The 23010-nt window shown below is 45.9% G+C and overlaps 1 pseudogene; it reads right to left on the bottom strand.

Annotated features, from left to right (window-relative positions):
• Positions 1-893: 893 nt before the first annotated feature.
• On the bottom strand, positions 894-9953 carry LOC149525457 (zinc finger MYM-type protein 1-like; annotated as a pseudogene).
• Positions 9954-23010: the final 13057 nt, after the last annotated feature.

Here is a 23010-nt window from a genome sequence, read left to right as displayed (position 1 = left end):
TGACAAAATACAAGAGGCCTCTTGGACCACTGGTCTGATTCAGTATTTCTATGGTCCCTTAGAAACTAGCATTCATTTAAATAGAAGAAATTTAAGAGGAAGCTACAAGGAGCCTTGTCTACTAATTCCCAGTACTTCCCTTGCCACAGTGGTACAATGTTTTAAATGGCGAGTTCAGAACCTTATTTTGTTGCTTTTAAAACCAAAGTCTGCTGAGACGATCAAGCAAGTGAGAAACTTCAATGGTTCTTGACACCATGGATTGATTTAGATATTCTGGGAAGGTTTCTGGAAGATTTCATGGGAGATGTGCTCACAAAATCTGTTAAGGTTTTATAACAACAAGTGTTGTGCGCATACATCCCTGTGCTCCAAGTTTCCAGCCCAAAAATAGCAAAAAATGAGGTCAGTCCCTGAGACTGATGCCATCGGGCTGGAAAAGAAGTGACAAGAAAGACATTGTATTATTATGAAAGCTCCTCTCTGGGATTGCATTTGCTGGCAGCAGTGTTGAAAGCCTTGTTCATGTCAGGATGTGTCAACGTTGACAAGATCCAATGGAACAAAAATCATGATTGGTCAACTTGAAAAGAAAAAGCTAGACAGTGTTATAGATCCTGAGTCTGCAGTTGGATCTATGCCTGTGCACTGTATGGCTATGTCTACAAAGAAATCCCTGCTGAGCGTCCACACTGCCCTCTTGCACAAGAGCTCCTGCACAAGAGGGCTTACACCTGTTAAAAAAGAGCATAGCTCTTGCGCAAGAAGCCCTCGCTTACCATGCCGTACTGTAAATTTCCTTGAGCAAAAGCGGGCGGGCCGTGTGGATGCTCTGCAGATTCTTGCGCAAGAACTGCCATACTTGAGCAAGAAGCCGCGAAGGTAGACACCGCCTATGAGTACAGGGTCCACCTATATGGATCCAACTGCAGGATCCAGGTAGGGACCCTGCAGAGAGAAACAAACAGATCAGTTGGGTTCTGTGAAAGAACAGGAACCTAAGTCGATGGCATTTCACCATATGGTTCTCCTGGCAGGCTCAGGGTCTGAGCTTGTAAGAAATCTGAACAAAAGGAATAGCAAGAAATCACACAGTAAATGCAAAAGAGAGCAATAATTTCTGGTAGCCTCTCTTGGGCTATGTCTACACTATGACTTTTGCTGCATGAGGAAATGAAAATGAAGTGCAGATTAGCATTTTCTCACTCTTTTTTCCAATTTTGAGCTAGGGGTTTTTGCGCAAAAACAGGCAGTGTGGCCGGGGCTGTTTTGCACAAAACCCCCTTTTTCCACAAGATCCTTATGCCTCTCTGGGACAAAAACGGAATGAAAGAGAGCATGTAAATGAAACATGAGAAAATGCCAATCCATGCTTCATTTGCATTGCCTCTTGCGGCAAAAGTCATAGTGTAGACATAGCCTTGGAGAGGGTGCGTTATTTTGGGATTTTTTTTCAGGGACAGGGAAAAAATCACTGACAGTTCCCTTATATTTGTGGTAGTTTGTGATGATTGATATTTACTTAGTTCCTGACACTTTACCAAGTAGGATAGAACTTGTCTGTAACAATATGAAGTCTGCCCCTATGGCAGCCAACAGCCTGTATGAAGATAAGGACTCTGCTTCAAAGACCTCACAAACTAAGGCCAAATTTCAAACTCAGGCAGTAAAGTTAAACAACTAAACCCATATAGGTTTGCCAGGTGTCTGGTATTGACCTGTACAGTCCGGTATTTTTGCCTCCTGTCTGGTAAAAAAAAAAATTCAGAAAATACTGGACACCTAAAATGTCTGGTATTTTCTGATTTTTTTTCCCTGCCAGGAGGTGAAAATACCAGATACTTGACAACCCTACATACACTCAGCAACCGGGCCCAGCCCCCAGCTCACTCCCCCCCCCCCCCAGGGACCCTAGTCCCAGCCCCCTGGTCCCCTGGCCCCCTCGCTTTCCTGGTTCTGCAGGGAAGCTGCCTTTTGGTTCCAATCTAGAAAACAAGATGGCAAAAAAGCCTAAAGCGGCCATGCTGTTTTAATTTTTTTTTTTTTCTTAATAACTCTTGGTGTCCTTTTTTTTTCTCAGCAGCTTTGGTCTCCCTCTTATTTTCTCAACAGAATTTTTTCCCTGGTGTTTTGGGGGGTTTTTTTGGGGGGGGGGGTTGTTCAGTATTTTTGGTTAAACCATCTGGCAACCCTAAACCCATATAAAGACCCGGTTAGGTGACCCAGGTGTCAGAGCTGCTGAGAACACATAATTTCTATTGGCTACAATGGGAGCTTTGGGACCTCAGCAATTTGGTGCTGAAGTAGGGATGTAGGGGCATGACTCAAGGACTGGAAGTACAACAACAGCAAAACTGACAAGGAAACACAGTTTGTATTTCATGAACTATAAGGAAATACTCAAGGTGTTTAATTACACCTAATGCCTCGCTAACCCTCTAGTGGCCAAAGAAGACAGGATTCTTAGTGAAAGCATGTCTAACTTTGCTTTCCAGAACTAGACAGGTTTACTGGCGATAACAGAAGGGTTATCTCCAATATGCCCATCACTCAGAATCTTAATCTGGACATTGCACATGGACCAGTATAAAATTTTACTCTAATTTGTTTTTTCAAATTGACAAGCACACACGTCATTTTCAAACCAATAGTTACCCTTGTTCTTCTGCCGTAACCTGTAACTTACAAGTTAAAAATCACTTAGGAAAGTTAGATGTCAGCAAATCACCAGGTCCTGATGAAATGCATCCCAGGATAATCAAGGAGCTGATAGAGGAGGTATCTGAGCCTTTAGCTATGATCTTTGAAAAATCATGGAAGACAGGGGAGATACCAGAAGACTGGAAAAGGGCAAATATTGTGCCCATCTATAAAAAGGGGAATAAGAACAACCCAGGAAACTACAGACCGGTCAGTTTAACATCTGTCCCAGGGAAGATAATGGAGCAGGTAATTAAGGAAATCATATGCAAACACTTGGAAGGTAATAAAGTGATAGGGAATAGCCAGCATGGGTTTGTGAAGAACAAGTCATGCCAAACTAATCTGATAGCTTTCTTTGATAGGATAACGAGCCTTGTGGATAAGGGAGAAGCGGTGGATGTCATATACCTAGACTTTAGTAAGGCATTTGATACGGTCTCGCATGATATTCTTATTGATAAACTAGGCAAATATAACTTAGATAGGGCCACGATAAGGTGGGTGCATAATTGGCTGGATAACCGTAGTCAGAGAGTTGTTAACGGTGCTAAATCCTGCTGGAAAGGGATAACGAGTGGAGTTCCGCAAGGGTCTGTTTTGGGACCCGTACTGTTCAATATCTTCATCAACGATTTAGATATTGGGATAGAGAGTACGCTTATTAAGTTTGCAGATGATACCAAACTGGGTGGGGTTGCAACTTCTTTGGAGGATAGGGACATAATTCAAAATGACCTTAGAAAGTTAGAGAAATGGTCAGAGGTAAATGTGCAAAGTGCTCCACTTAGGAAGGAACAATCAGTTCCATACATACAAGATGGGAAGCGACTGTCTAGGAAGGAGCATGGCGGAAAGGGATCTAGGGGTCATAGTGGACCACAAGTTGAATATGAGTCAACAGTGTGATGCTGTTGCAAAAAAAGCAAATATGATTCTAGGTTGTATCAACAGGTGTGTTGTAAGCAAAACTCGTGAAGTCATTCTGCCGCTCTACTCTGCACTAGTTAGGCCTCAGCTGGAGTACTGTGTCCAATTCTGGGTGCCACATTTCAAGAAAGATGTGGAGAAATTGGAAACGGTAAAGAGAAGAGCAACAAGAATGATTAAAGGTCTAGAGAACATGACCTATGATGAACTGGGCTTGTTTAGTTTGGAAAAAAGAAGATTAAGGGGGCACATGATAGCGGTTTTCAAATATCTAAAAGGGTGTCACAAGGAGGAAGGAGAAAATTTGTTCCTCTTGGTTTCTGAGGACAGGACAAGGGTAATGGGCTTAAACTGCAGCAAGGGAGGTTTAGATTGGACATTAGGAAAAAATTCCTAACGGTCAGGGTGGTCAAATATTGGAATAAATTGCCAAGGGAGGTGGTGGAATCTCCCTCTCTGGAGATATTCAAGAACAGGTTAGAGAGACATCTATCAGGGATGGTGTAGATGGAGCTTGGTCCTGCCTTGAGGGCGGGGGGCTGGACTCGATGACCTCTTGAGGTCCCTTCCAGTCCTATGATTCTATGCTCACTACCATGTAATAGGACACATTCCCTGTTGGTGTAGCTAGACCAGGCTCTCTCAAAGAATGACAGAGGCCCCCGCCACTTTGAGTTTAGAGGCCCAAGCCCAGCCTCAGCCGCAGGCCCCCGATGTATCTAACTTCTCATCCACTGGGTCATACTAAAACCAAAAGAATATTTGAAAATGAACACTTGAGACTATTTATTAAGTCATTATGCCAATAAAGTATATTAAAATGTAACTAACTGTGAGTTTCCACTGCAAGCAAAACTCTTAATTTTAGGAATGTGTTTCTGGCATTGTGTGCAAACTCGTTTATAATTGAAGAAAAATCTAATTTACAGGCAACACCACTGCTAATGTTAAGCATTGCGAGCTCATTCAAATGCTCTTGTCCCATTGTAGGACCATGATAGTTCTTTACTTGTTTTAACACGCTGAATGTGCATTCATCTGAAGCAACTCATGCAGGGAGACTACGTAATGCAATTGTGATATTAGGAAAAACAGTTGGTAGGTCAAGATCCAATATTTTTGAAGCAGTTCTTTTGGCATGCAGTCTGATTTAAAGTTGATAGAATGTATACGTTTCAGGAAGATGATCTTGTCACAGAGATCTCTTAAAATTTCAATGTTGTACCTTCATTGAAACTGTTCAGCTGCTGAATATTGATCTTCAACACTTAGTTCTCTGAACTCCCAAAGGAATCCAAAAAGGGAACAAATTTGTTGCAGTGACTCAGACCAGATTTGATGGAGTCAATAATAACAAAAAAATGATTGACTCTATAGTGCCATTCTGCATTAGATTGAGATGTTAGGCTGCGATTGGTGGAAAACTCAGATGAAATGTCAATACCCTGTCATACTGATTTGGACTCATAAAGGATTGCATCCCATTGATTATTAATCTTTTGAATAATTTTATAAAGTTGTTCAGTGTTATCCCTCTCAACATCTAATGTAGCATTGTGTGCTTCAATTACAAGATTAGTTTTGTGGATCATTTTTATCAGCATCAGCCACATGGATGACATTAAAATGCATTCAAATTTGGATGTATACTTCTGAATTGACTTAAGTTCAGTGTGAGCCTGTGTTGTGAGAGTAAGAGATTCAAGCTCACTTAGGGTATGTCTACACTACAAAGTTAATTCAAAATAACAGCAGTTATTTCGAATTAACTTTAATAGCATCTACACAGGCAAACCGCTATTTCGAAATAAATTCGAAATAGTGGAGCCCTTATTTCAAATTTGGTAAACCTCATTCTACAAGGAATAACACCAAATTTGAAATAGCTATTTCGAATTAAGTGCTGTGTAGACACTTAATTCGAAATAGGGGGCCTCCAACCCTTCCCAGAGAGCCCTGGTGGCCACTCTGGGCACAACCAGGAAAGCTTACTCTCCTCTCCCCCATCCCTGGAGCCATTAAAGGAGTAGACCCTGGCCACAGTGCCTGTGTCAGCTCCAAGCCTACCAGCCCAGAGCCAGCAGTGGCCACCGGGGCCCCTGAACAAGTGGCCCCAAAACATGAGCCAGCAAGCCACTGGCAGCCAGCCCTCCACCGCTCCCCAGGAGCAGTCTGCCAGCTCCCAGGAGCCTGACAGGGGCTGGAGAAGGCGGGCGCCTTCCTGGTCCTGGGTTGAGATCATAGACCTTATTTAGGTTTGGGGGGGATTCCCCCAACTTCCGTGATCTCAGCCCTAGACGGAGGAACACAGCCGTCTTTATGGTAGGATAGCTGCCAGCCTGGCCACCAAAGGCCACATGTGAACCCAGGAGCAGGTTTGCATGAAAGTCAGGTTGGTCCAGTGAGACCCCCCAACCCTGAGCCCTGAGCTTCCCCTCCCCCTTCTTCCCCTTGCTTCCCCCTTCCAGCTCCCTCCTCCCAGGTTTCCCCCTCCCCTCTCCCACCCTCTCTTTTCCCCTCTCCCACCTCCTTTTCCCAGTCTCCCCAGAGGTCCATCTTCCCACCCCCAGTTTTGTTCAATAAACCCAGTTTCTATTATTGAACATACGTGTCTCTTATTTGACATCAGGAAGGGGGGCTAGGGAGGGGTAAGTGGAAGGACATGAGGGAGGAATGGGGCACGAGCCCCCAGTGGGGAGGACCGGGGAGGCTCTCAGGGCTCCTCGGGGTGGACGCTCTCCCTCAGGGCCTCCTGGATCCTGACAGCCCCCTGATGGACCCCCGGATGGCAGCCTGCACCTAGTGCAGCTGGTCTGATGGCAATGACCCCACGAGATGCACCGGAATGCCCAAGGGCAGCTCTGGCTCCATGTGGCCGAGTGATGTGGTGTCTTGAGTGTGGGCACTCAGGGCACTCCAAGGCTATGTCTAGACTGCAAGCCTCTTTTGAAAGAGGCTCTTTCGAAAGAGAGCGTCTAGACTGCACGCGGAACTTTCGAAAGAGCAAGCCGCTTTTTCGAAAGAAAGCACCCAGTGAGTCTGGATGCTCTCTTTCGAAGAAGCCCTATATACATTCAAGAACGCCTTCTTTCGAAAGAAGCACTTTCGAAAGAAGGCGTTCTTCCTCGTGAAATGAGGTTTACCGCCGTCGAAAGAAAAGCCGTGTTCTTTCGATTTAATTTCGAAAGAACGCGGCTGCAGTCTAGACGCAGGTGAAGTTTTTTCGGAAAAAGGCTACTTTTCCCGAAAAAACCCCTGAGTCTGGACACAGCCCAAAACAGGACTACTTTGCTGTCCCTCATCGAGGTAGACAAGCAAGTGGGGAACCCTGAGAACTGTCTGTCCGGGGCGGGGGTAGGGTCCCTTTAAGCACAGAGCTCAGTTAGCCTCAGGCAGCAGCCCCGCACACTAAGTCGCAACCTGATGCCCTGCCTGCACTGGTTCTGGCCAGCCTTAACTTTGGTTCAGGGTCCACTCAGTGTGGATGCGCTATTTCGAAATAGCAAAATGCTATTTGGAAATAGTTTTTGTGTATAGATGTGTTATTTCGAACTAGCTTAATTTGAATTAACTATTTCATGTAGACATACCCTTAAAGCCTTTCTCACAGGTCCAAATGCTGTGCAATTGATTTAATGCTATCAATTTGTACTGACCATCTCGTTGTTGACTTGCTATGAAGGGAAACAGACAGATGCTGCTTCAGAATTTCCCACTTTAGAAGACTGCGACTGAAGAAGTTGTACAACTGCTGGATTGTTCCAAAATATGTGATTGATTCTGTGCAATCAGTACCGACAAGATTTAGTGTGTGGTTGTCACAACTGGAAAAAATAAATTTTGGATTTTGCTCAAGGAGGACTCCTTGCACTACGTTGTACTTCCCAGCCATACCGGATCCATTGTTATAGGCTTGGCCAATGCAGACTTGAAAATTTAATTTGAAACCCTCCAGAATTTCTAATACATAGTGGCATTTTTTTCTTTTGAAATTATCAAACAAAATGCATCATTCTTCAATTGAAACCTTTGAACTTCCTGCAATTTTAACATATCGAACAACCAAGGTCATCTGTTCTTTATGAGAACAATCTGGAGTTGCATCAATAATAATTGAAAAGTATTTTGCATGTTGTATCTCTTCAAGAATTGTTGTTTGCACAAATGTCTCTCACAGCTCAATAAACTTGTTTTGTATTCTTATAGACAGATAATGGACTTGTATGTGTTTCCCGCACTCTTGTGATTCACGAACATGCTTAACACAGCCTGATAAAAGTGGGTCATGCTTGCTAAGAAGCTCAAGTATACCAGGAAAGTTTCTGTTTGTAGAGTCACTGATACATTGACTGGAACCAAACGAAGCCAATCCCAGTTCAGAAAGAAAAAGAATGACATTCACTATGCGCTCAAGAAGTTTTTTCCAGTTATCAGTTTCTGTGTTTATTTCACTCAGGAGTAAGTTTTCAACTGAAGTATCAGCTAATGCTGCTCTACTAGATGATTTCCATGTAGAATGATTAACTCTATGTGATAATGAAGTTTCATGTGCATCTTCGAGGTCCTCATTTTCTGCCTGCACAGTCTCTAAATCAAGGATAGATTCTGCATCTATTGCTACTGTTGGCATTTCTGTATCTTGATTAATGACCTCCTTATTTTGAGGCAGTGGCATTGAAATGTCATTTGTGGGAACAAAGTTTTCGTAATCAGAACTGGTAGTGTCACTGTCAGTATGGTCACCGTCTAATGGCTGAGGCGTCTTTTCTGTGAGAAATAATGTTATTGGCTTTAAACTCCTACCTGCTGCTTCACTCTGTTGCTTTCATCGTCTCTTACTTGCACCACTTTCAAATCTTTGCTTCATTTTAATAAAGGGGTTCTTTTAAAACACAGTAACACACAAATTAATTTGCTAAAGGCTATTGGTTATACAAAATAATTGTATATACTTCACAATATTATATAACAACAGTTTGGGGGTGTTATTTACTATGGCCCTTATAGCCTTATTTCAAAGTCTTGAAATTTCGTCTGCTTACATGTTCCTGTTAGTAAATTCCTCTAATAACTCGTGCATTATGAATATGAACTTGGGGTGATTGCCAGATTAGATAAAAAGTTTATGAAACAACTAGAATTAAAAGGTTTTTTATCACAAAAAAAGCCTTTAAAGTTTAATCTAAAACTGGACGAAGAGGTAGCTTACAGCTAAGCCTGATACGGTTATTGTATATGAAGACACATAAGAAAAAACAGGAATACGAAAATCTCCTATGCAGAGATAAACATCTAATTTAAAGGTTAAAATCACCCTCAGACCAAGCAAAATCACTTTACAGTAACTGAATTAATTACAACTTTCAATACCTCTAAACTATGCAAAGACAGTAAACAGTGTTTCATACTGTAGAATCACTAATCACAGAAGCTACTCGAGTCTCCAGTCACACAAATGAAAACTCAGATGTGACCAAAAAATTGGTGATGGCCTGAGGTCCCATAATGTTTTAAATAATTTTTTTGCAGGTGTATGTAGAGCTTCTTTTGTTGTCTCTGTTATAACTTCAAGGTGTATAATAAATGGAAATGACTTGGTAGAAAAAGTCAACATTTGAGGCCCCTTTGTCTCCTGAGGCCCAGGCCAAATGGCCCTCCTAGATCCCCCTCTGATAGGCCTGAGCTAGACATGCTGCCTTTTCAGTCAGATGAGTTGCATATGCTTTCACCAACAGGGTGAAATATTGCCTTTGACCAAGGGCCAGTCAAAGGCCTAGATACTACATAAGTCCTATTCTGAAGGCTTCACTTGTTGTGGAGCACACAGTAAGTATTGCTAGCCTGACTTCAGCCAATCTTTCCTAGCATTAGGGACCACCATTTTTAAACCACCACCCACACAGCTGAAATTTATACTCCCCCTTTCCTTTTCCCTGTTGGTATTAAATATGATGAAAGGCCTCTTGCTTCTCTACTGGGAAAGAAACTCTGGTCTGTCTCTCTCTCAGACTTGCTTCTCTGCCAGAAGCACAGAGACCACATCATTCTGGCTATGTCTAGACTACATGGCTCCATCGACGGAGTCATGTAAAACAGTTTATTCAGCATAGTCAAAGAACCAGGGATTTAAATAATCCCCACTTCATTAAAATAAAAATGGCCGCCACGCTGATCAGCTGATCTGGCACAGCGCGGCAGTCTAGACGTGGCGCGGTCGACAAGGGAGGCCTTTGTCGACCGCTCCAGTAAACCTCGTTCTCACCCTCTAAGTCCTTTTGCAAAGTTTGCTGATTTTCAGTCACATCAAGATCCAGGGTTTTCATGAATCACTCCCCTCCATAACAGAGGGTACGTCTACACTACAGCGCTAGTTCGAACTAACTTAGTTCGAATTAGTTCATTCGAACTAAGCTAATTCAAACTAACGCGTCTAGAACTAAAAACTAGTTCGAATTAGCGTTTTGCTAATTCGAACTAGCAAGTCCACATTGAGTGGACTCTGAACAGGGCTTAAGGATGGCCGGAAGCAGTGCCGGCAGGGCATCAGAGGAGGACTTAGAGCATGGAGATGCTGTCTCAGGCTAGCTGAGGGCTGCGCTTAAAGGGTCCCGACCCCCACCCCGGACACACAGTTCTAAGGGGTGCCCCGCTTGCAAAGAAGTTCTGGCTTGGAGTGCCCGGAGTACCCACACTGGGCACATCACACCACTCGGCCATCAGCCCGGCTGCACTTGCCGCAGGCTGCCATCTGGGGAGAGGGGGTAATTGGGGGGCTGTAGGAGAGCTTCCACCCCCAGAAGCCCGCAGAGCCAGCCCAGTCCTCCCCATCGGGGGCTCGTACCCCATTCCTTCCTCACCTCCTTCCACTTACCCTTCCCTAGCCCCCCTTCTTATTGATGTACAAAATAAAGATAATGTTTCTTCCAACATTGACTCTGTCTTTATTGAACAAAACTGGGGGGAGACTGGGAAAAGGAGGTGGGAGAGGGGAAGAGAAAGGCTGGGAGAAGGGAGGGCAACAAACATGATCAGGGGTTGGGAACAGGTCCCAGATGAAGAAAGGCTACAGAGACTGGGACTGTTCAGCTTAGAAAAGAGGAGACGGAGGGGGGACAGGATAGAGGTCTCTAAAAGCAGGGGTTGGGTGGAGACGGTGCATTCAGAAAAGTTCTTCCTGAGTTCCCATAAAGAAGGACTAGAGGACACCAAAGGAAAGGAATGGGTAGCAGGCTTCAAACTAGTAAGAGAAAGTTGTTGTTCTTCACAAAGCAAATAGTTAACCTGCGGAACTCCTTGCTGCAGGAGGCTGTGAAGGCTACAACTAGAACAGAGTTTAAAGGGAAGTGAGATCAAGTCATGGAGGTTGGGTCCATGGAGTGGTCTTAGTCAGGGGGTAGGAGTGGTGTCCCTGCCCAAAGTTTGTGGAAGGCTGGAGAGGGATGGCACGAGACAAATGGCTTGGTCACTGTCTTCGGTCCATCCCCTCCAGGGTCCCTAGGGTTGGCCACTGTCAGCAGACAGGCTACTGGGCTAGATGGACCTTTGGTCTGACCCAGGACGGCCATTGTAAGCTCAGGGCTCAGGGTCGGGGGTCTCAGTGGACCCCCTTGATTTTCATGCACACCTGCTTCTGAGTGGCCAGGCTGGCAGCTCTCCTGCCCTAGCCGGCCACTTTCCTGTGCCTAGTGCGGAGATCGTGGACAAGGTCCACGATGTCAGCACTAGCCCAGGAAGGTGCCCGCCTCTTGCGGTCCAGGGCAAGCTCCCGGGAGCCACCAGCCTGGTCCCGGGAAGAGGGGGTGGGCTGGGGGACATCGGATGGGTGGCTCTGTGCTGTGCCAGGTGCAGGGTCTGCTGGCTGGGTGCTGGCAGGCTTGCACCTGGCATGGGCACCGTAGCCAGCCCGTGCCCCTTTAAGAGGTCCGGGGCCGGGAGGGGGGCATAGAATTTCCCTGGTGTTGGCCAGAGTGGCCACCAGGGAAACCTGGGGAGGGCTAGCCTCCCACTAGTTCGAATTAAGGGGCTACACACCCCTTAATTCGAACTAGCTAGTTCGAACTAGGCTTAATCCTCGTAAAATGAGGTTTACCTAGTTCGAACTAAGCGCTCTGCTAGTTCGATTCAAATTCGAACTAGCGGAGCGCTAGTGTAGCACCTAGGAAAGTTAGTTCGAACTAACGGACGTTAGTTCGAACTAACTTTGTAGTGTAGACATACCCAAAATCTTTTTACTTCACCTTACATGCAGAGGAGTGGACTTGATGACCTCTCAGGGTCCCTTCCAGTTCTATTATTCTATGATTCTATGTACCCAAAACTCCCTGTTTTGACCCCAGAGACAAGCCAACTCCCAAAGGCTCTGGTTTCCCATGCTGATTTCACATCCCTTCTCTAACCCCCATCAACTTGTTTTCCTGTTGAGTTTATATGCAAATAGAGCTTCTTTTGTTTTTGGCATATCCTTCTTCATTTACCTCAGAGATTTAAGTAGGCTAACTGTGCACAGTCTGAATATAGGGCTCACCCATATGGATCCAACTGCAGGATCAGAGTAGGGATTCAGCAGAGAGAACCAAACAGATACATTCATGTTTTCTCATGGAACCCGAGTGACGTTAAATCAACATTCCTTTGTCCAGGAAAAAGTTGCTTACCGACCCTGACTGGTTACAATGTTTAAACATATATTTGGTATATGCCTACAACTTCTTGCATGACATCCATACCTACACCTCACAATGCTTATGACCACCATTATGACACAAGTTTTTTACTCAATACTTTACATGACATTCTTTCTAAATAATGACCACAATGGTATAGGGGTAATGAGTTTGTCAGGTCTAACAGGAGTTGCTGTTACAGAGCACAGAGTTCATTGCCATTCTTGTTGTTAATAGTAGCCCAAGTGTGCTTCCTAAAGCATCATTAGCCATGGCTAAAATAGAGATACAGTGTATACAGCCAGTGACTGGGCATGACCTACAACTAGATTTTTCTTAAGGAGCTTTATTGTAGGTTTGGTGCCTTGGTGCTTTAACATGTGTAAGTGCTGTACTCTTTAAATCCATGCAGGGAGTGATGGGAATGCTGTGCAACTGGTTCTCAGACAAAACTCAGCTGTATCTAAAAGCATCCAACTCAAAAGCTGCCTGGGACACCAAGGCATGCAAGGGGCACGTTACTGGTGATGTGGCCGTTGTTTTTAAAAGAGCGCCCAGGAAACAAAGCTAGAAGAAAATTCATTCACATGTCAAAGGGCCCTGACGTCAAACCATGAAAGCAAAGCATCCCCAGAAGGCGGCAAACTATTGCCGGAGGCCACCCACTCACACGGCTACAGACTGCTGGCCTCCCAAGGATGGGCAGGGATTGGGAAGAAGAAAAGGTTTTCCATGGTTCCCGTGTCAGACACAGCCTGATGAGGCCAATCGATTTTGCAGCAAGGGCTAAAGGAGAGAAATTCAGATGTTTAGAAGGGGAGAGGGAAGAGGCTCTGTAGACACTTCCCACTCCTAAAAGTTTGATAAACAAACTTGGCTGCAATGTAATAACCTAGACCAGACCAAAACTCTTTATCTCTCACTCCCACTGCTTTGAATCAGGAGCATTTCCACTGAAATCAACCGAGCTCTGCTAGGGTAAGTGAGAGAAGAATCAGGCCTTTTAGGTTTGAAAAGGATAGCGCCGAGTTCTGAAATGTGAGCCAAAGTGTCTGATTCCCCACTTACCTAGCCCAGTGTAAATCACGAGTAACCCCATTAAAGTCAATAGAGTTCCACTAGTGTTAAAGAAGGAGATTCAGGCCCAGAAGCTATATTGCTCCCTGCCAGTATTTCTAAGTCCACTGCATATCCACGCTTACTTCCCCTCAAGCATTGCAAGATCTAGGTATAAAGGGTTTCGGGGAGGGAGGCAGGTTGGGGATGTTATTTAACCTTTAACTTAGTTAATTTCTTGCAGTGCAGCGAAAGGCCCATTATGGGTATCTCTAATGTACTTCTCTCTCTGAATGGTATTCATTTTCTGTCGTGATGGAAGGGAAAGGACAGTTTTTCCCAAAGGAGATGAGCAGTGACAAAGGACAGAGCTTGCTGACAGCATACTTAGCCACAAGCCACTTTTACACCCTTTTTACAATAAATAGTAGCTGGAGGAGATGTTGCTTTTCCCACTCTCCCGCCAACCACTCATTGTTGACTGTACCCTAGCAGCCCAGGAGCTCTTGTTAATGCACTGTGATTGAGTACCTCAGAAAGGATGGGGTTTAGGGGGTAGCTCTTGGTTCCCTTTGAAGAGCTGTTTACTCTTTAGTGATGCCTCCGGCCCATTGAAGACAGTGCTGCCTCACCCCTGCTGGGCCCATCTGCTTTGTCTGCCTGCTTTCCTGCTGCCGCAGGCAGGCAGCTGGCCTGTGCATTTCAGCTCACATTTGTAAACCCCGGAGGGAAAAAAAATTAACCCCATGAAGAAGGGGGAGGGAAGGGGCAAAAATAAGACAATGTTCTTGCCTTCAAACCCCAGACCCCTCCTCCCTCCCACCCCCATCCAGTTTATGTCCTCATTAACAAGGAAATGTGTGTGTGTGTGTTCCTACAACGAAACCTCCCCAGCGGGCTATATCCCCAGCGGGGGTGAGTGGGTGCTGCCAGCAAAGCTCTGACCATTTATACCAGCTGGGTTGCTGGCCAGGTATTTGTTGTTGCTGCATGATATGCATCCGGCAAGCTATGCTCTTGCTATAAAGGCTTAACAAGCCATTGCTATGTGCTGGGTGCCATCGGCCCTTGGACTCTGCTGCCTTTATTTCATTTGGTCCTCCTGTAAAGCTTTCAGTGAGCTCCAAGGCCTGGGGGTACAGCCTCCTGGTGAGACTGTTACCCTTTGCAATTTAGTCCTAACCACTGGCCCAGCCTTCCTTTTCACAAGAGCTAAGTTCTGTCACACACACGATGCAGCTTGAGGGTCAGTTATATGGAATTACCCTTAAATGCCCGCGCGGAACGTCCCCCTCCCCCAAATCTAACCGAGTGAGCCAGAAAGCGAGAATTTGAGGCAGCTCTTAGAATAGGTGGAATTTATGGCCCTTTTCTACTTTTGCTTTATTCTCCTTTGAAGCTGTCTGCAGTAAATGAGGTGCTGCTCTTCACACACAGTGCTGCCAGTGGAACCCAACGCCAGCCAGAGCTGTCAAGCTTTTATAGGGTCGGGTCAGCTGCAGGCAGCACTACTCGAGGAGAAATATTTTAAGCCTCTGTGCAGCATCCCCCTATTGGTAAATGGGTGGACAGGACCTGACATACTTCTGAGCCTCTGTCCCGTGAGCATGCGCCATGTCTGGAACAGCAGCTCTCCCTGCCACCCAGCAGTGTTGCTGAACCCCGAGAACCCTTTTCTCGACTGCTTTGCGTCTGTATTGTGGTTTACTCTGGTGCACGGGAGTAAAGTGGCACAGATTGGAAGGGTACCACTATAAAAGAGGTTGCCAGGAACAAGTCAGTGGGGAATCAGGCTCTGGATAGTCTCATATGTTCACTGCTCTTTACTGAGACAGAAAACAAATAGGGAAAAAATGCCCCTTCCTCCTCCCCACAATTTGCATGGCAGTTGGGTGAGGTGGCTGTGTGGGTTGCCTACATGACACACTTAGGGCTACCTACCCCTCAGTCTAAGGGCACGTCTCCCCTGCAGGGCTTAACTCAAAATAAGCTACTCAAATTGAGCTACGTCAATTGCATATCTTATTGCAAAATAGCTTATTTCGAAATAGAGAGCATCTACACATCACTTATTTCGAAACAGAGCACTCTTCTTCTGACTTCCCTTACTCTTCGTGCAATGAGAGTTACAGGAGTCGGGGTAAGAAGTCCTCCAGCTTGACAGTATTGACACAATTTCAAAATAACTGCCTGCTGTGTAGATGCAGACTAAGTTATTTCGGAATAGCGTGAATTATTTCGAAAGAGTGTTGCAGTGTAGACGTACCCTCTGAGACTCAAATTAGGCCATATTTAGAGTAATCAAGGTCTCTGATACTTGCAGTACTGTTACTGGTCTGGCTTCATTACAGACACTTATTTTTCTTACCCTCGTTTCCTCTCTTCTCTCAAGTCATAGGCTTATCTGGTAGTTTCCATACTGCTGTCCATTGGAAATGATTGGAGACATGAGAAGCTGATTATACACTATCCCCCTATGGCTTATACTGTTGTGCAAGAGGAGAAAATGCCACCTGCTCCCTGATGGTGACTAATTTCCTACTAGGAAAATCTGGTTGCTTAACATCTGTCCAGCTAGGATACTGATGTGATTTCCAGCAGAGATGCAGGAAGGAATTGGAAAATGTTTATGTCAGACTGAGGATGCTAGGCCCAAGTCCAGCAGTATCAACCTACGCATCAAGGCAAGAAAAACCTTGTGGATCTCCACAGAATATTTCCTCCAAAAGGATCTGAAAACACTTGGCAAACTATAGGCAGAGCACAAATGAAATGTAACTATCCTTATGGCTGGGGGAAGGTGCTAACAAACCAACTTGCAGCATAAAAGTGTGAGCTGAGGAATTCTGGCAAATATACACAAGAGAAAGCCACCTCCCCTATCAGAAGTACCAGGATATATTTAATGTTTTATGCAAGTCATACAGGATTTGCACAATATCTCTATGCTGGAGGCATAATGGTAAGCAGACTTTTAGGATCTGAGCAGGCAATCCCAGAGAGTTTAGCAGTTTCAAACCAAATGCGTGCAACCCTTTTAACCCTCTTTTTGGTGACTGTATTAATGCTCATTTACATTCTAACTGTATATTAATAAGAATGTATTAATGTGTATTTATGCACATGTGTGTGAATACCACTGTCCTCTGCTGGATTAAAACCAGAACTGCCCACTGCGTCATAAGCCCTGCAGTGGTAACAGCTCATGGGGGGATTCTCCTTTCATTGAAGAGATCAGGGCTTGATTTTTCTGCAAGTGGATCCTAGTCCTAGCCCCGCTGTTGCCATGATGTACGTGACATCCACAAGCTCCCTAAAGAGCCAAGGAACCGTTACTACCTATGTGAAGCAGTGAAACAGACTTGGAAATAAATGAACCTTGAGTACCATGCGAAGATTCAGGTGGTGTGACCTAGTGGGCAGAGCAGAACCATACTGCAAAAACCAGAGACAAGCCAGTGGCTGGAGTCAGAAGCCCCGAATTGAACCCAAGCACTGAGCTGGAGTTCTGGTCAGAAAACAGGCCAATGGTCAGAGCCCAGAGCTGAGAGCTCTGAGGTAGGAGGGGACGAGGGCTGCAATGTTACAGGCAGGGGTTGGACAGGAAGCAGACCTGGCACAGCTACAGGTGTGGCCAGGAGCGGCCCGAGGCCGGCTGTAGCAGCTGGCGCCCCAGGCGGAAGGCGCGATCGGCGCCCCTGCCTGCACAGCCATCAATGGCTGTGACGTCATCACAGGGCGCCCAGGCCGGCAGCGCCATAGACGACCACCTAGTCTGCCTAAGCTCATGGGCCGCCCCTGGGTGTGGCACATGCTAAGCAGCCCAAGAGCCACTGTTGCTCCAGAGTTATGCAACAATGGCTTCCTCACGGCCAAGATGGAGTCTGCTCTGCAGGCCTCTCTGACCAAGAAAAGACATGGGCAGGAGCGCAGCAGGGAAACTCCCTTCCAGCCCGAGGGCGCCTGTCCCAAACCCCTGGCGTAAATCCCCCCGCACCTAAATAGTACAATGAATATAGGAAAGGGCAATATTCACACACAGAGGCATGAATGGGAAACACAGCAGGGGGAGAGATGAAACAAGCCAACCAGCAGTGCAAGTAGAGCAGTGCAGTCTGGTATGCTGTGCCAGCAAGATGTTTCCACCGGAAAGAGGAACGGCAGGACGTAAGGCTGTGGCCCTTTCAGCGCCACTGTACTGCCCCAGCCCTTTCATGCAGGGTCTTCAATCCCTCCATCTGTGTACTCTTTAGTGATGCTTATGGCCCAGTGAAGACAGTGCTGCCAGATGGTGGCGCTAAATGTGGCACAATCAACCCGCAGGAGCTTTGGCATGGGGCCTCCTGGTGGCTCTGAGTTCTGCTCCTTCCCCTGCTGTGGTTCCTGAGTACTGAAGCAATGAAAGGAAAAGAACCCCAGCCCTGTCCCCTGCCCTTCCATAGAGCTGTGTGTCCGCCTGCCCCCAGCAGCAGCCCCGCCAGAGGACAGGGCTGATGGGAGGGGTGAGTGCACCACCAGAGGAGTGGCTGTTGTTCTGCTCCTTTTCCTGCTGCAGTTTCCAGGAGAGCCCCGGCGTGCAGGGCTCTCTCGGGAAGTGAAATGGGGCAGGAGCAGAACACCAGCAGCTCCTCCCACACAGCTGGTCTGGCCCCAGCTGTGCTCCCACCCAGCCCTATCCTCTGGCTGCAGAACACATGAGCTATGTCTACACTGGTGGGTTCTTGTACAAGTATGGCCGTTCTTGCACAAGAACCCACAGAGCGTCCACGCTGCCCGCCCGCTCTTGCGCAAGAAGATTTACAGCACGGTGTGGTAAGAGAGGGCGTCTTGCACAAGAGCTACGCTCTTTTCTAACAGGTGTAAGCTCTCTTGCTCAAAAGGGCAGTGTGGATGCTCAGCAGGGATTTCTTGTGCAAGAAAGTCCTATGGCTAAAATGGCCATCGGCGCTTTCTTGCGCAAGAGAGCATCTACGCTACTATGGGCGCTCTTGCGCAGAAGTACATCTCAGACATGGCAGTGTGGACGTGTTCTTGTGCAAGAACCCGCCAGTGTAGACATAGCCATGGAGACAGGATGTGGAGCATGTAGGGGTCCTGGTGGGGGGAGAGAGGAGTCATGGGAAGGGTCACATACCCCAACCCACCCTCCATACTAATAAGAAGTGGATTCCACTTGCACCCCTGGTTACAGCCAACATGAGGAGCCACAAGATCAGTGGTACCAGAGGCTGGTACCTTAGTGACCATCAGGGATAAGGCAGAAGTCAGAATTGGTTACATGAGAAATAAGACGACAAACTTGCAATCGAATTCCTCAACTTTACCAAGCAAAATAAAACTTGAAAGCAAAAAGGAGTCTCTTCCCCACAACACTCAGCAGTCCATACTAACTGGAAGCCTTTCAGTTAGGACCATTCTCACCAGTTCAATGATGCTCCTATTGTCTTTCAATCAATTAGTGCTCTGAGTACAGATGGGGCAGAAGAGAAAATGTGTAGGTGTCTAACCCTCAGAGATGCAGGCTGTAGGAGTGGGGGGAGGAGTGCTGCAGCACCCCTCAGCATTTTGCACCCTATGCTGGGTTGCCAGCCGCTGGCCCATGGCTGGGGTCCTAGCTGCTAGCTCCAGAATGTTCTTTCCACCAGCCCCGCTGTCTCTGGGGGTCTCGGCCATCGCCCACTCATGGTCCACTGTCGGCCCCAAGGTTCCAGAGGCTCACTTCAGGGTAGGGCCTGACATTGGCCAACATCCAGGGCTCCCAGGCTGTGGCCCCAGCCTGGGACTGTGAAGGGTGTGGATGAGGTAAGGGTCACAGCTCAGCACCCCAGCCCTAAAATGTGTTCCAGCGCCATGGCTATCCCTTCTTTTATATACACCTCTTCTCTTTGAGGATCCCCACCCAACCAGGGTGGAGACAACTAGTTTGTGGTGTACGTGAGTCCCAAATTGTCCTTCAGATGAAGTGTACATTTTTGCTTACCCCCTTCTGTATATGTGAAGTCTGAGCCATCAGAGATTACATGGAAAGTTTTTGTTTGCGCGCTTGTCTGCTGGCGAACAGTTGTTTCAGCAATTACATTTTCTATCACCTGTGGTCAGTTCTTTTTTGTCTCTGAGGAGCCAGCCTGTAGGCATTCCCCACAATTACAGCATATTTCAGTAACAAACACACCGAAAAATGTCATAGCTTACACAGATTGCTAATCATTTCAACAGGATAATGATGCTCAACAGGTTATGAGTTTTCAAATGCCATTTCACAAGGTAACGTTGTACATAATATAGTCATAACCATATAAAAGCAGTGCATATGGAGGATAGGGTGTCACACTGGCATAGTGAGGTTTTAAATTATGGAGAAGAATAGAATACACAGAAAAATCCTATGCCGGGGGTGGGAGGCAGCAGAGTGTCATTGTTATGGAGGACACATGGCAGCACATTAGCTTGCATGCAGAACTCCATCTTGAAGCTCACCTCCTTGTCAGAGTTCTCAAATTCTATTACAGCATTTACAGTGAGTAGTGAACAGTATCAAGCTACAACAATCAAGCAACATCTTCACTGGCTATGTAGGCACAATGACACAAAGAACTTCCTCCCACCGGCTCTGAGGATGCTCTCGCTGCATCACTTTCTCCCCGGTGAGCCAGTGGAGCAAAACACATAACAAGAAATTACATCTATGCCTGGGACATGGGCGTGAAAGATGCTAGCATGAGGCAACCAAGTCTGACTTGAGTTTCAGCTCATTTAGATTTATTTTAGCCTTAAAAATGGAAGGCCTGTTTTCAATCGGGTGGTAGGTGCTTAGTATTGTCACCCCCAAAGCATTCAAAAATCACAGTCAGGCTCCCCAAAAAAATCCACAAGATTTTTGGGGATTATGAGATTTTAACAAGAATGAATGTGGGATCCATTTACTTGATTTCTGGATTTGGAACTTTAGGTTTCAAATTTCTCTTTGCAACTGTTCGAAATAAAAACATACTTCCCTCTCCTCCCACACATGAAAGCAAAGGCACTCACTGAATCACATGAGCTGTGGCTTCATAGAAAAAAACCACCAAATATCGTAAGACTCACTATAAAATTATGAGAACTGGCAATACAATTGCTTCAGGACTGACTCACTACTATCAGCACCTCCTGCTGGTCATCCTGGGAGTTAGCTCTGCCAGGCAACGTGTTACCCTTCTAGCATTGACTTCCTGCAGGCTCTCACACTGTATGGACTCTCATGCTCCAGGGGTGACTGCATTCACCTCTTCGTGGCTTGACCCTATGGCCAGGTCATTAAGGTCCTTCCCTTCTTGAAGTTCTTACAGACCTTCTGGCTGGCTGGCCTCTGCAATGTCCTTACCAATTCCCAATAGCTGGTAGGGGAACACATGCTTACATGCTACCCTGGGCTCCATCCAAGGTCTCTGCATAGTTCTACCGAGGGCCAGGGCAAGATTTACACCTTACATGCCCCTACGCTCAGCATCTACAGCTCCTTCATGCAGCAATGCCTGGAGCCCCCCGCCTACATCCTCATGTGGCTTTGTGCCCCCCCCCCCCCCCAGCAGGCCAGTGTGGCCTACACTGCCTCCTAATCTGGCTTCAAGAAGGCTGCTATGATTTTTCACTTGAAGAAAAAATTCACCTACTACCTGCCAGTTAAGCTGTTTGCTGCCAGCCATCAGACCAGTCACCCTCAGGCTGTTCTGGTGCCACAGTGATGGGCAAAAGGCAGAACTCCATTTTCTGCAGAAATAAAATGATTCCACACCAGCTCATCATCTGATGAACTGGGTGGGTTTTGCCCATGAAAGCTATATACTTTTGTAAGTCTCTGCGGTGCCACAGGACTACTAATCGTTTTTGAAGGAGTAAATAACACTTCCTTGTTCAATTTGTCCACACCATTCTTGATTGTATAGACCTCTGACATAGTTCCCCTTTACTCATCTCTTTTCCAAACTGAAAAATCCCAGTCTTTTTTAGTCGGTCCTCATATGGAATGTGTTTAATACTCCTAATCATTTCTGTTGCCCTTCACTGTGCCTTTTCCAAATCAAATATACCTTTTTTGGGATGAGGTGAGTAAAACATAACATAAGAACGTACTAGGTCAGACCAAAGGTCCATCTAGCCCAGTAGCCTGTCTGTCGACAGTGGCCAGCACCAGATGCCCCAGAGAGGGTGGACTGAAGACAATGATCAAGCGATTTGTCTCCTGCCACCCTCTCCAGCCTCTGACAAACAAAGGCCAGGGGCACCATTTCTATCCCCTGGCTAATAGCCTTTTATGGACCTAACCTCCATGAAATTATCTAGCTTCTCTTTAAACTCTGTTATAGTCCTAGCCTTCACAGCCTCCTCTGGCAAGGAGTTCCACAGGTTGACTACACACTGTGTGAAGAACTTTCTTTTATTAGTTTTAAACCTGCTACCCATTAATTTTGTTTGGTGTCCTCTAGTTCTTCTATTATGGGAACTAATAAATAACTTTTCTTTATTCGCCCTCTCCACACCACTCATGATTTTATAGACCTCTATCATATCCCCCCTCAGTCTCCTCTTTTCTAAACTGAAAAATCCCAGTCGCTTCAACCTCTCTTCATATAGGACCCGTTCCAAACCCCTAATCTTTTTAGTTGCCCTTTTCTGAACCCTTTCTAAGGCCAAAATATCTTTTTTGAGGTGAGGAGACCACATCTGTACACAGTATTCAGGATGTGGGCGTACCATAGTTTTATACAGGGGCAGTAAGATATTCTGGGTCTTATTTTCTATCCCTTTCTTAATAATTCCTAGCATTCTATTTGCCTTTTTGACTGCCGCTGCACACTGTGTGGAAGTTTTAAGAGAACTGTCCACAATACCTTCAAGATCTCTTTCCTGATTTGTCATAGCCAAATTAGCTCCCATCATCCTGTTCGTATAGTTGGGGTTATTTTTCCCCGATTGCATTACTTTACACTTAACCACAATAATTTAATTTGCCATTTTGCTGCCCAGTCACTCAGTTTGGTGAAATCTTTTTGGAGTCCCTCGCAATCTGCTTTTGTCTTGACTATCCTAAACAGTTTGGTATCATCCACAAACTTTACCACCTCGCTGCTTACCCTTTTCTCCAGATCATTTATGAATAAGTTGAAAAGGATTTGTCCCAGGACTGACCCTTGGGGGACACCACTAGTTACCCCTCTCCATTCTGAAAATTTACCATTTATTCCTACCCTTTGTTTCCTGTCTTTTAGCCAGTTCTCAATCCAAGAAAGGACCTTCCCTCTTATCCCATGACAATGTAATTTACACAAGAGCCTTTGGTGAGGGACCTTGTCAAAGGCTTTCTGAAAATCTAAGTATACTATATCTACTGGATCCCCCTTGTCTGTTTGTTTGTTGACCCCTTCAAAGAACTCTAATAGATGAGGAAAACATGATTTCCCTTTACAGAAACCATGTTGACTTTTGTCCAACAAATTATGTTCTTATACGTGCCTCACAATTTTATTCTTTACTATTGTTTCAACTAATTTGCCCGGTACTGAAGTTAGACTTACCAGTCTGTAATTACCAGGATCGCCTCTAGAGCCCTTTTTAAATATTGGTGTCCCATTGGCTACCTTCCAGTCATTAGGTACAGAAGCCGATTTAGAGGATAGGTTAC

Source organism: Pelodiscus sinensis, chromosome 2 (assembly GCF_052426305.1).
Source record: "Pelodiscus sinensis isolate ZL-2025 chromosome 2, ASM5242630v1, whole genome shotgun sequence".
NCBI classification, from domain to species: domain Eukaryota; kingdom Metazoa; phylum Chordata; order Testudines; family Trionychidae; genus Pelodiscus; species Pelodiscus sinensis.
The sequence above is the reverse complement of the archived record's forward strand: the minus strand, read 5'-3'. Positions and strand labels throughout refer to the sequence as shown.